Below are 11,685 nucleotides of genomic sequence, written 5' to 3'. Positions count from 1 at the left end.
ACGGAATTTACTGAGTTGGAGAGACACACTTCTGGCCTTGCACAGGTCCAGCCTAACCCTCCCCTGGCGCAGCTTTAAGCCGTGTTCTCTCCTCCTGATGCCGGTCGTCTAGGAGAAGAGCCCGACCCTCACCTGCAAAGGAGGCTACAGCTTCATTTCAGGCCTGGATTCGGCAGGTGGAAGCCCGAGGGCCGGGACAGCCACGCTGCGCCTGCAGCTGCTGCCCGCAGGCTGCCCAAGAGGCCTCTGGAAGCAGCAGTGATGCCCTTATGCAACAAATATCCAAAAGATTTAAAGCACAGTTGTGTGCGCTGCTCTGAGGCAGCTGTTTCCGTGAAGCAAAGCCCTGCTGCCTCCTGATGTGACCCGTGTCCAATCAGGATTTTAAAGGGATCATTTGCTCCACGCTGTGCTACTGCCAGTCTCTGACCTTTGATGCAATTTGGCAAATCAGATGGCTCTGGTTACAAAAGCCTTTGAAACACACTGTCCATTCCATCTCGTGCTGTCTGTTGGAGACCAGAGTACTCAGAAACTGACACCTGAAAGAAAAGTCAGAGCCAACACAATTTCTATAGATTAAGGAGGTTGCTGTCAAGTTTGGCCGATATATTTTTGAGGTAAAAAAGCTTTTGTTTTGTTGGAGTGAGGTTTTTGGTTGCTGCAAAACCTGGCCAGAAAAGCAGCAATAAAACCTCTCAGACCTCTCACTGTACAGCTCTACTTGTAGAAGAAGGGGTTAGGTGAACATGGCAGCATGTACCAGATCGTTCTGGTTTCCAGATGTGTGGTGTCCCACTCAGCATTTAGAATGGAATTTGATCCTGTGAGTCTTTTGGGGATAGCAAGAGTGTCATCTGTCACTGCAGGTTGTTCTCTGGTTCCCGTTTTTCCTCAGTGAGACAGGAAAAACAAAGCTCTCCTTGCCAACTCTCCTGGCATTGGGCAGAGAGCAGCAGTTCTCCTGAGCACAAAGGATTCATACAGGACTGTATCCAAGCTAGCACAGTGAATTACTGAGAACAAAACCAGCATATTATCTGTAAAACAGATTTACACAACAGCACCAGTAGGGTCTTCTCAGAAGTGTCAGGGTCCTACGTGATATGGAGGCACGAGTGCTGGGAGACAATTTCTGCCCCATTGAGTTGGCAGTGAAAGGCCAGCATGGAAATGATAAATGTTTCGTGTTGAGCCCTTATGTGCAGTAGAACTGCTCTTATCTTTACAAGGCTTTGGAAGGCAAGTGGGAGGCGTCTGGAGAGGCAGGAGGAAAAAATGAGGCAGTAAGCATAAGAATAGCTTTGTGAGAAGGCAGAAGGCTTGAAGACAAGGCCAGGGCACAATGGAAAGAACACACAGAGGAACAGGTCAGGGCACAGGGCAAGCAAGATGGGCTGCAGTGCAGCATTTGGTACTTTGAGGGGCCTCTGATTACACTTGGAGGACAGGAAGCAAAAAAATTCAGGAACACAAAAGGCAGGAACTTGTACTAAGCAATATTTGGTTTTGACTTCAAACAGTTAATTTGGACTTTCCCCTCACAAGTTTTTTTTCCCCCTAAAGATGAGTTAAGTATTCCTAGATTCCAGCTCTCCTAACAAGGAATTTCTGCTCCTGCAAAGTTCACTCTCTCTTCTGTCTTACTGCCTCTGATTTTGCTGCTTTGTCATGTTCCTGACCTTTCCCTCCCTTGCCTCCCATTCTGCTTTATTTTTTCTCCTCTTTATCAAAGTTTATTAATGATTTGTACATATTTTTCTGTGATTATTTCTCTCCTGCTGCCTCTTACCTTTTCACTCATCTTTCCTGCATACTTCTGTCTCCAAATTCTAAACCCTTAATCTGGGACTGTCTTGTGTGACTGGAAAACAAACCAAACTCCTGGGGGCAGGGGCAGATTGGTTGTCCTGCCTAGCCCACTATGTGCTGTCCTGTCCAGCATTGTAACTGAACAAACAGTAGCTGGAATTCTGGGGGGGGGGAGGAAATGTCCATTGTAATGTCCATGTATCATATCTCAGACCAAGCTATAAATGTGGGGCAAGCTGATTCTGAACGCCATGCTCTTTTCACCAGCACATGATGTTAAAAGTTGGAGAATTTACTCTTACACCATGCTTTCTATCCTCATAAGGGAATTTTTTTTTTTTTCTGTATGGTACACTTCTGGCTAATTATCTGTCTGTACAACCTAGGTCTCCTAGCAGGTTTCTGATCTCCTAGAGACCAGAAAACATCCTGTGGCTATGGTGAAGTGGCCACTATTTTAACATCAACATTCAAATAACTGGCAGCAGCTGTAATTTGTCACAGCACTTTTCAAAGGCAGCCCTTCAAAATCAGGTGAACTACTGTGTCATCCCTGCCGTGGCCATTTGACTGCCTGTGCTCATGGACAGCTCTGGATACTCCAGCTCTCAGTGCGGACATTGGTGATGAGAAAAGAGCAGCAGGAAATCTTATTGAGGATTTCTTTTCCATGGATCGGGAGCCAAATTTAAGTTCAGACCCTTGCGTTAGCCATGCTGTGGGTGTGCCCATGCCTGCCCTTGTACCTCACTGATCCTGTGCTTCCCTGGCTGATGGATCCTCTGTCTTGACCTCAAATCTGGTTAGTCTCTATGGTCAAGCTTGGTGGTCCCTGGACGGCAGCTGACCCCTTGTTGCTGTCCCCAGCTGGCCTGACTCTCCTTAGGTGCCACGGAGCTGTCAGGGAGGTCCCTGCCTGCCTTACCGCCCCCCTTATCCCCAGCCCTGGTGGAGCAGCCATGCTTCTCCATGCTGACAAAGGCTGCACACCGTCCTCAGGGTGTAGGTAAAAAGCAGCTTTTTTCTTCCAGGGAAATGTGCATTTTGCTCTCTTGCCAGGTATTGCTCTTGCATAAATAATCAGAGTGTTAACACTGAAAGATGACTAAGCAAGCTAATAGGCATTCTATTTAGAAACAAGAAATAAAAATATTGGTTTTGACACTGCTCAAATGATGTGCAACACTTAATTCTCAAGCTCATGCTCTATACTTTTATGGGTGATGTGACAAACCTTCTGTGCTCAGACTTTGGGATATGGTAGTCTTCCTCTGGTTATCCTATTCAATAAGTTTCTACTGCATCTGGGACCCGTAGTTTACAGAGACAGAAGGCGTTCTGAAACAAAAGGGCTGTGGTGTAGCTTAAGCACATTCCCAGGACTGCCCAGATCAAACTGCAGGCTCTGAACCAGTTCTCACTTGCAGGGAAGGCGGGAGTCAGATGTTCATCTGTTCCTACAGGATTCCTCTCAATTCAGATGACATGGCTTGATTCTGTCCTGGTGAAGATGGAATATATACTCCTGTATCTAAATACACTCCTGTGCTGGGAAGGTCTGATCAAGCGCATGCCTAGGGGATTGGCTGTTGTCATTAAAATCAAAGTCAGCTTTCATTTCTTGGGGATCCCTGGTTGACCCTGAAGCCAGTGTCACTCCCTCTCTTCAGTGAGCAGAACCAGCAGTGCTCAGCAGTAGCCAAACCACTGTTGTGTTTTCAACACCATTCCAGCTACTAATACAAACCACAACACTGAAGACTACTATGAGAAAGTTAACTAACCCAACACACTGAGTTTCCTAAAGTAAAAGAAAATGGTTGAATTATTTATCCTGACTTTAAATGGCTTTGGAGTATTCAAGCAGTTTATTTGGAAACAGAAAAAAAAGGTTTTGGCTGAGCTTTTTGTGCCCCTTGTGAAGAATATGTCTTCTTAAATGCAGGGAAAAGTGAGTTAGAACAGAATGTTCCTAGCCTTTCACATTGTGCCTTTGGCATTCTCCAATTACAGCATGTTAGCTGTGTAAATTGAATTTCTCCTTGAACTTTTTCCAACCTAAATGATTGTATGATTCTATTAGGAAGTATCATAAGTTAGAAGTTGTGATAGTTCAAAACATGAGGATTCCATGCATGATAATTTTGTATTATTTGTATATGAAATTGAAAGATCTGATTTTTGGGATGGTTGCACATCAGCACAGCTGTTTTTGTTTCAGTATCATAGCTTCAGTTTTACAAAGATAATATTCCAGATCAGAATTCAGTCATCTGCCTGCTGAGAGGAACCACGTGGCTATTTCTGCCTTGATGATTAAAGAATATTCCTAATGATTTTTGAAGAGCTGTTGTAATTTGACAGCAGGAAATGATTGTGGCTTTTGAATATGCAGCAAATATTTTAAAGCAGGCTTTTAAGTGGTTTCCTTGGCAACCACTCTTCTTTAGAGATCAATCCATGCTATTAAGTATCCTGCTGGACTCGGATCAGCCTTGCAATATTAAAGGCACTCCTTTCCAGCCCTGCTGGGTCATGTGCAGTTCCTCACTGCCCAACAGCCCAGAGCTCAGAGGGAAGCTTGCTGTCTGCCAGGCATTTTTCCAGATGAGCAAGGACACACCTCTTGGCATAGATGTCTGGAGGGGTGGAGGAGCTGTCCATGCTCACATTGGCTGTGTTATCCAACTGCCTCGAGGAATGGGGGGTTTATTTCTTATTTGTCTACGCTTCACCCCCCACCACAAGACAATTCTTGTGACTTGTGGTTCCCCATTAAAAGAGAAAGCAAGCACAGCTTTTAGCTGCAGAGCCTGCATACCTTAATTTTTTGTTTTACACCTCAACTGTCTGGGGCATCACATAATTTATGCTTTGACTCCATATTCAGCATTTATGATCAATAAGAATGTAAAGCCATTAATGATAGAGAATTCTGGAGGCATCATTAACGTAAAAAAATATCTCCTGCTCTTCTCCAAAGCTTTCCAGTTATGTATTCATTCTGATTTGGATTGGCTTCCTTATTTGCTATGGACATCTGGGATTTAAGGCAGCTTTAGCAGAACTAAGCTGAGCATCTTCAAGAAAACAAATGCTGCTCAGGGGAAATGTGCTAAAGTAATCTGAATGGAGGGCACTTGCCTGGTGTTTGTCATCAGCCCTGTGGGAGCTGCATCGGATGCCCCAGCAGTGCTGGGATCTCTGGGGGCAGTCTTGGAAAATAGGGCTGGTGCAATGAGGTAATTGCTGACAAGCATTCTTTAAGAGATTCTCATACTTGTTTCTTTAGGTAAACCTGATGTGTAGGAGTAGCTTCTTGCTTGGCCATGCTTTTCTTTCTGAAACTCTCAAGAGAAAGGCTTTTCTAGAACTGACACAGAAAAAGAGAGTGCTTTCTGAAAGCAGTTACTACTTTGTATTCATGGGTTTGAAGGCAGAAATCAGCACAAATTCCTCAAAGTAGATATAGTGCAGAAGACAGCTCATGTGTGACCCAGTCTGTGGCATTATTGTAGTTACCAGCAGTTTTTATTTCCTTTTCCTTTTTATTTCCTACTCATCTTTACTTACTAGTTGTTACTCCAACCACTGCCTACTGTTATGGAAAGGGTTACTGCTTTATCTTAAGAGCAAATAAGAATAGGATAATAAGCATTCAGTGTTGTAAATCCATGACCCTTCTGTAAGACCAAAACTGAAGCAATATTGAAATTAAATTACATGTTTGCATAAAACCAGAAAAACCAGGGCCCACATGCAAAATGAAATCCTCAAGCATCATTTTGAAATGCAAGCAATTTCGTGAAATCTTGTGTTTACAAGTGAGCCTGGGAACTTGCAGGTCCTGACCCATAGCATACGGAAATTTCGGAGAATCCTCCAAATTTTGACTTAGCATGGACGGCACTGGGTCCACAGGAAGATGGATGCATTCAAAATTATGTCCAGCATCGAATGGAAGATTCAGCTGTGTGTAACCTTTGGTTTTGGCATGAGAATGTCATGTAGAAACATACTCTGTGTGTGATCTGAGCTGCTTTGCCATCTCCTTTTTGTACAGATCTATTACAGGCACTGGGAATCTGGGGTGCTATGATTTTGCACTTGCAGAATATCTGCTGCTGTCGTCTTCCATTTCTAATTATTCCAAAACTCTACATTTGTGGTGATTGAGTAACACAACTGTTATTGTCAGCATTTGAAGGAAAAACCTGCTTAGTTCTCAGGACAACTCAATACAGGGAGAGGAAAGAAGTTATATTTGCATTTAGCTTTGTTCACAGGTTGGAGGTATGATAGTTACACTGTTAAATGTCACACTGTGCTTAATCCACCTGAGCAGGATTAACTGCCTAGGATGATCTTTAGGAATGTTATTTGAATGTTTTCAAAACCAGGCAGAGGGTAATTCAGAAGTCTATTTTAAAAAGAATTGTTTTGAAAGAAATTATAGCAAACATTGATGAAAACAAAAATGAAGTATGGCCTTAATTCTTGCCTTTACTGTGACAGGAGGTGGCAGAGCCTACCTGTTTTTTGCACCTAGCTAAGGGAATGGTAATTTTGAGCAAGTAGGCACATCCTGATTCAGTCTGTCACCTACTGTATTCTATCCCTCAGCAAGCCTGATCCAGCTGTAGTCCAGAATGAAAATACATAATGTTATCCCATCAGATGGGAAAACCGCACTAAACAGAAGTGTTACCTCACAGGTTCTCATGGGTCCTGACTCCACGTGCCTTCAGTCTCTGTTCCTTGAGACTCTTGTGAGCTGTTCAACCTTTTGCCTTTCAGGTGAGTCACTTTGCGCAGTTGCATCTGTGCATGATTTTGTTCCCTCTTTCTCATTTCAGCCTTCAGGTTGCTCCCAGTCTGTATTTAAGTTCTTATCTTTTTCTGCATCACTGAGAAATGACTGTTTTTCCAATGCTTTTTGATCCATGTATTGAAATAAGCGAAAACATGTTTTTTGCTTTGTGCCGCAAAGAACAGAGCCCGTAGCACAGAGCCAGCCAAAATGCTTTGTGAGAGCACATCTAGTTGTTGAACCTCTCCCTTCTCTGGCCCCATTCCCTTCCTCCCTGTGATCATCATGCTCCAGCTATGGTTGGCCAGAATTCTCCCTTGCACAGAGCACAGTGTGTTGCCAACACCACTGCTGTTTGCAGATTTACAAGGTCCGGTTTTAAATGCCCTTGCGACAAACACGTACGTGGGTGCTTCTGTCTTAACAGCTGTTAACCTTAAATCACAATGTGAGCAGCCAGTGAGATGCTAGAGTGCACCTCTTCCAAAATGCTGCTTTACATCTGGGCCCAAACTGCAGAGCTGGAGTGGAGGATCCTTTCCACACAAAGTGTCTGTAAGCTGAGGAGGAAACCCAGCTGTTCTGCAAGGTACCTCTGCAGGGGCTGAAAAAAGCAGCACTCTGGCACAGAGGATACATGGATAGACACAGGCCCTGGTTGTTCATTTCAGGGGAGCCAAGGTCAGCTCTTAGGGTCAGCATTAATATCCTGTGAAAGGTGAGTGGAGTTGGCTGTTGTTCCTGCAAGATTTATACGTCCTCTTCTCCACAGGCACCTTGTAACTTTTTTGCTTGGCCTCCACTTCCCACAGCAGTCGTGATGTACCTGTTTCTGAGTTCAGCATGTTCTGAATTCTGCATGATCCATTGGAAAAGCAGCACTTTTAGATTGTCTTTTAACTGATGTATTTTAAACGTGGCTTATCACTTATTGACCTCATAGGAACACTTGATCTTTGCATGAACTATGATCAAAATGTTTGATAAAGCCATGCAAAATATTCTCCTTTCTAAAAGATCTGATTATGAGCAACAGAGAGGAGATAAACAGGACTCCATCCAGCATGACCTGCATAGTAAAATGTCACTTAATACAGATAGTTTGTTGCCTTCCATTTTACATCTTCTTTCAATGTCAGCTTTCTTGGTGTAAGGCTGGAATAAAGAAAAGGCACAGTGCCCAATACAACACAGTGTACAGCAGCAGCAGCAAATTTGATTTGTTTGCCTCACAGGGCAGGTAATGCATTTAAGTAATCGGGTAGCACAGCAAAGTCAAATTCCACTGACCTCAGCATATGACAGTAAGAAATCAGTGATCTGGCAGATGCCCCAGCTCCTCATTGGGCACCTACCCAACAAAGAAGTTGGGCAGGTAGGTATCACTTACAGGCACATAATCCAGCTGACAGGACAGACCCTCAGGCTCTTTGGAGTCCAACACAATTAGCTGTGACATATCTGACAGCTTAGTATCTCTGCATACTTCTCCATAACATTACACGGCTTCAAGTGAATATAACAGCCAATAAATGAAGGCACAAGCAGCTTTAACAAATGTTCACAATGTAATTTCCAGTATTTTAAGACTCATCCATATACCTGAATTCAAGTTCTGTGTTACTCTCTGACAAATCTAAAAGAGCATATTCCAGAAAGATATGGTTAGTAAGCTGTAGAAAAGAATCAGGCAAACATAACCTCCAGCAATGTTTGATGACAATGATTTGTAACCTGGTGTTTTGATTTATACCTTGATAAAGGTTTAAAAGAAAACCTGTCTCTCATGCTGTGTAGGTGTTTATCTGGAATGAGTATACTGCTGTGGAGTTTTTGAGGTAAATAAAAAAACCCATTTGGTTTTATTTGCAGCCTTGCTGGGTGAAGATGTGGACTTTTGATTGTCTCTCTCTTGGGTGCTAAAGGAAAAGGATTGGTTAGGAGGACATTGTGGTTTGGAGACCTCCTTGTACCCTCTTTTTAATAATTGGGCTCTCTCATAGAACCAGGCTGTGCTGGTTTTGGCTGGGGTAGAATTACTTTTCTCCTAGTAGTTGGCATGAACTCTGTTTTGGATTTGTGCGGGAAATAGTGTTGAAAACACAGGGATGTTTTTGTTACTGCTGACAGGGCTTACACAGAGCCAAGGCCTTTTCTGCCTCCCACCCCACCCCAGCAGCCAGGGGCTGGGGATTCACAAGGAGCTGGGAGGGGACACAGCCAGGACAGCCAACCCTAAGTGACCCAAGAGATATCCCATAACATATGGAGTCATGCTCAGCATGTAAAGGTGAGGGGAAAAGGCAGAAGGGAAGCGCATTCCGAGTGATGGTGTTTGTCTTCCCAAGTCACCTGCTCTCCTGGGGGTGGCTGAACACCTGTCCATGGGAAGTAGAGACTGAATTCCTACTTTCCTTTTGCTTGTGTGTGGAGCTTTTGCTTTACCTATTAAACTGTATTTCTCTTAACTCATGAGTTTTCTCACTTTTACTCTTATGATTCTCTGCCCCTTTAACCAGGGAAGAGGAGTGACCGAGTGGCTTTGTTGTACTGAAGCGCTGTCTGGGATTAAACCACGACACAGAATTACAAATGCAGGACCACAGTGGCTTTTCTTCATGTCCTTTCCTACCAAAATGCTCATAGACATCTTGGGCAACAGCAAAAGCTGGGAGTGAGATGGCAGGTGAGCTGCAAGGTCATTCTAATGCTCTTTCCCCAAATCATTGCATGGGCAAAAATCTGTCTCCCCACACAGTTATTCCCTTGTGTCCATGTCTGTACAGGGCAGTCATCACCTGCTCCATTGGAAATGCAATATATCTGTAAATGCATTGCTTACTGACAAAATTACTTTTGTGTCTTGCTGGTCATCATCAGGACCAGCTCTGAAATCAGCAGTTCTTCTGAGACCTGTGTCTGCTCTTCTGCCTGCCTCAATCCCAGCAAGCATACAAAGGGCATGTTAAATATAACCTTGGCCTCTGGTACAGAAATAAATCACGAAACATGACCCTCATGCCAGTTAAAGAAGCAGCATTGCCATTCCTACTGCACTGATTCATATTAGCGAGTATTTCCCTTTCCTTGAAAAGATGCTGTGAGTGCCAGCTCCATGAAGAGGAGCACAAAGCACAAGTACCAGCCAAGTCCTGCTGAGACTCTGCAGCCTGTGGGTGAAAGATGAGATCTTTGCTGTTGTGTCCTGGCCAGGGCTGTGGTTTTCCCCACCACCAGCACTCATATAGATCATCTGCACAGTGTCACAGGAGCCAATAATTGGAAAACACATTTTAAATTCCCTGCTTCAGTTTGGTCTCTGAGGGAAACCCACAGGGTGGCGACTGCAGGCAGGAGTAGTTCAGGTATCTGGGTTCCCAGGATATCCCACTCTCAGCAAACTCCGTCATGGCAAAACCTGTGCATCGTGTCTCCATCTGTGCAGGGGAAAAAAAGTTCTAGCAAAAATGGGAGTTTTTCAACTCCTTAACTGGGAGAAGGACCAAGATGGTAACAGTAAATTGATTTAAGCGTCTTGGAGTAGTTGCCGGGTAAGAACTGCCTTCAACACTGTAACATTTAGTCTGCCTTGCTGAAGGAATGGAATAGCTTGGAGGGCGCTTTATTGTAGGGTCTCCTCAGTGCCTCAGAGTAAATTTTATCGGGAGCTTGTTTACGTGGGACAAACCCCAGCGTATTTCCTCCTCAGAGACCAGGATGTACGCGTTTGTATTTATTTCCCATAATGATGTCCAGCAAAAGTATCTGTAGTGTACTTGAGTCATGTGATCACCGTGAAACCTGTACCTCAAGGCGCTTCATTCTTTTCCCCTCCTCTCTTGGCCTTGGGAGCTTTTCCTGCCCGGAGAGGGCGACGAAGCAGCGTCAGCTGTGATTTAACGTCCCTCGCCGGGTGCTGGCACGAGCTCTCTGTGTCCGTTCTCCGTAGTAGTGCAGATCACCCAGTGGCATGAGTGCAGGGCAGTCCAGAGGCCGTGGACCACCAGGATCCGGCGAGCACAGGGCGCTCCAGAGGCTGCGGATCACCGGGATGCGCTCGGGGGCTGGGTGCGCGGTGCGGCCGCGCCGGCGCCGCTCCCGCCCAGCGCCGCCCGCCGAGCGCTCGCTGGCGCCGCCTGGTGCCCGGAACGCGGCACCGCACAGCGCCCGCCCGCACGGCGGGGAGCGAGCGGGAGGCAGCGCCGCCTTCACTGCCGCCGCCTGGCGGCACAGAAGATGCACTGCGGCACGGCCTTGGAGGCTCGGAGGCGTGCCTGATCCCGGCCCCTGTGCTGGGATTCACACGGAGTCACGGAATCCTGCAGCTTAGAGAGGACCGTTAGGGGTTAAAGATCATCAGTGCCGCTAATCCAGCACTGCCGAGCCCACCACTAGACCATGTCCCCAAGTGCCACATCTAAACTGCAAAAGCAAATGGGTTGTATATGGGTTATGCATGCCTCCATGGATGGTGACGCCACCACTTACCCACATAGCCTGCTCCACAGCTTGACAAGCCTTTCAGCGAACATATTTTTCCTAATTATCCAATCTCAACCTCCCCTGGCTCGGCTTGAGGCAATTTCCTCTTGTCCTGTCATTTATTACCTGGGAGAAGGGACCAACCTCTATCTGGCTACAATCTCACCCATATCTCCCTTATCAGAATTCTGCTCCACACCCTTCCCAAGCTCCATTTCCTTTCTCTGGGTTCACTCCGGCACCTCCAGCACCTTCCTGTAGTGGGGGATCCAGAACTGGACACAGGATTTGGGGTGCAGGCTCAGCAGTACGGAGTACAGGGGGATGATCACTGCCCTGGTCCTTCTGGCCACACTTGCTGACACAGGCCAGGATGCCATTGGCCTTCTTGGCCACCTGGGCCTCCAGGTGTGGCATCAGCAGTGCTGAGTAAAGGGCTTCATTAGGCTTTGGTATTTCCCTAAATAAAGTTGGCTTCACCAGAGGCTGTGAGCAGCAGAGGTGTTCCTGTCCACTGCCCCACCAGACGGGCCCATGAAGGCTTCGGCTGACTGGCAGGAGACAGAAGGTAAGGTAAGAAG

This window comes from Motacilla alba, chromosome 4, assembly GCF_015832195.1.
Source record: "Motacilla alba alba isolate MOTALB_02 chromosome 4, Motacilla_alba_V1.0_pri, whole genome shotgun sequence".
NCBI lineage: Eukaryota > Metazoa > Chordata > Aves > Passeriformes > Motacillidae > Motacilla > Motacilla alba.
Note: the sequence above shows the minus strand (reverse complement) of the source record.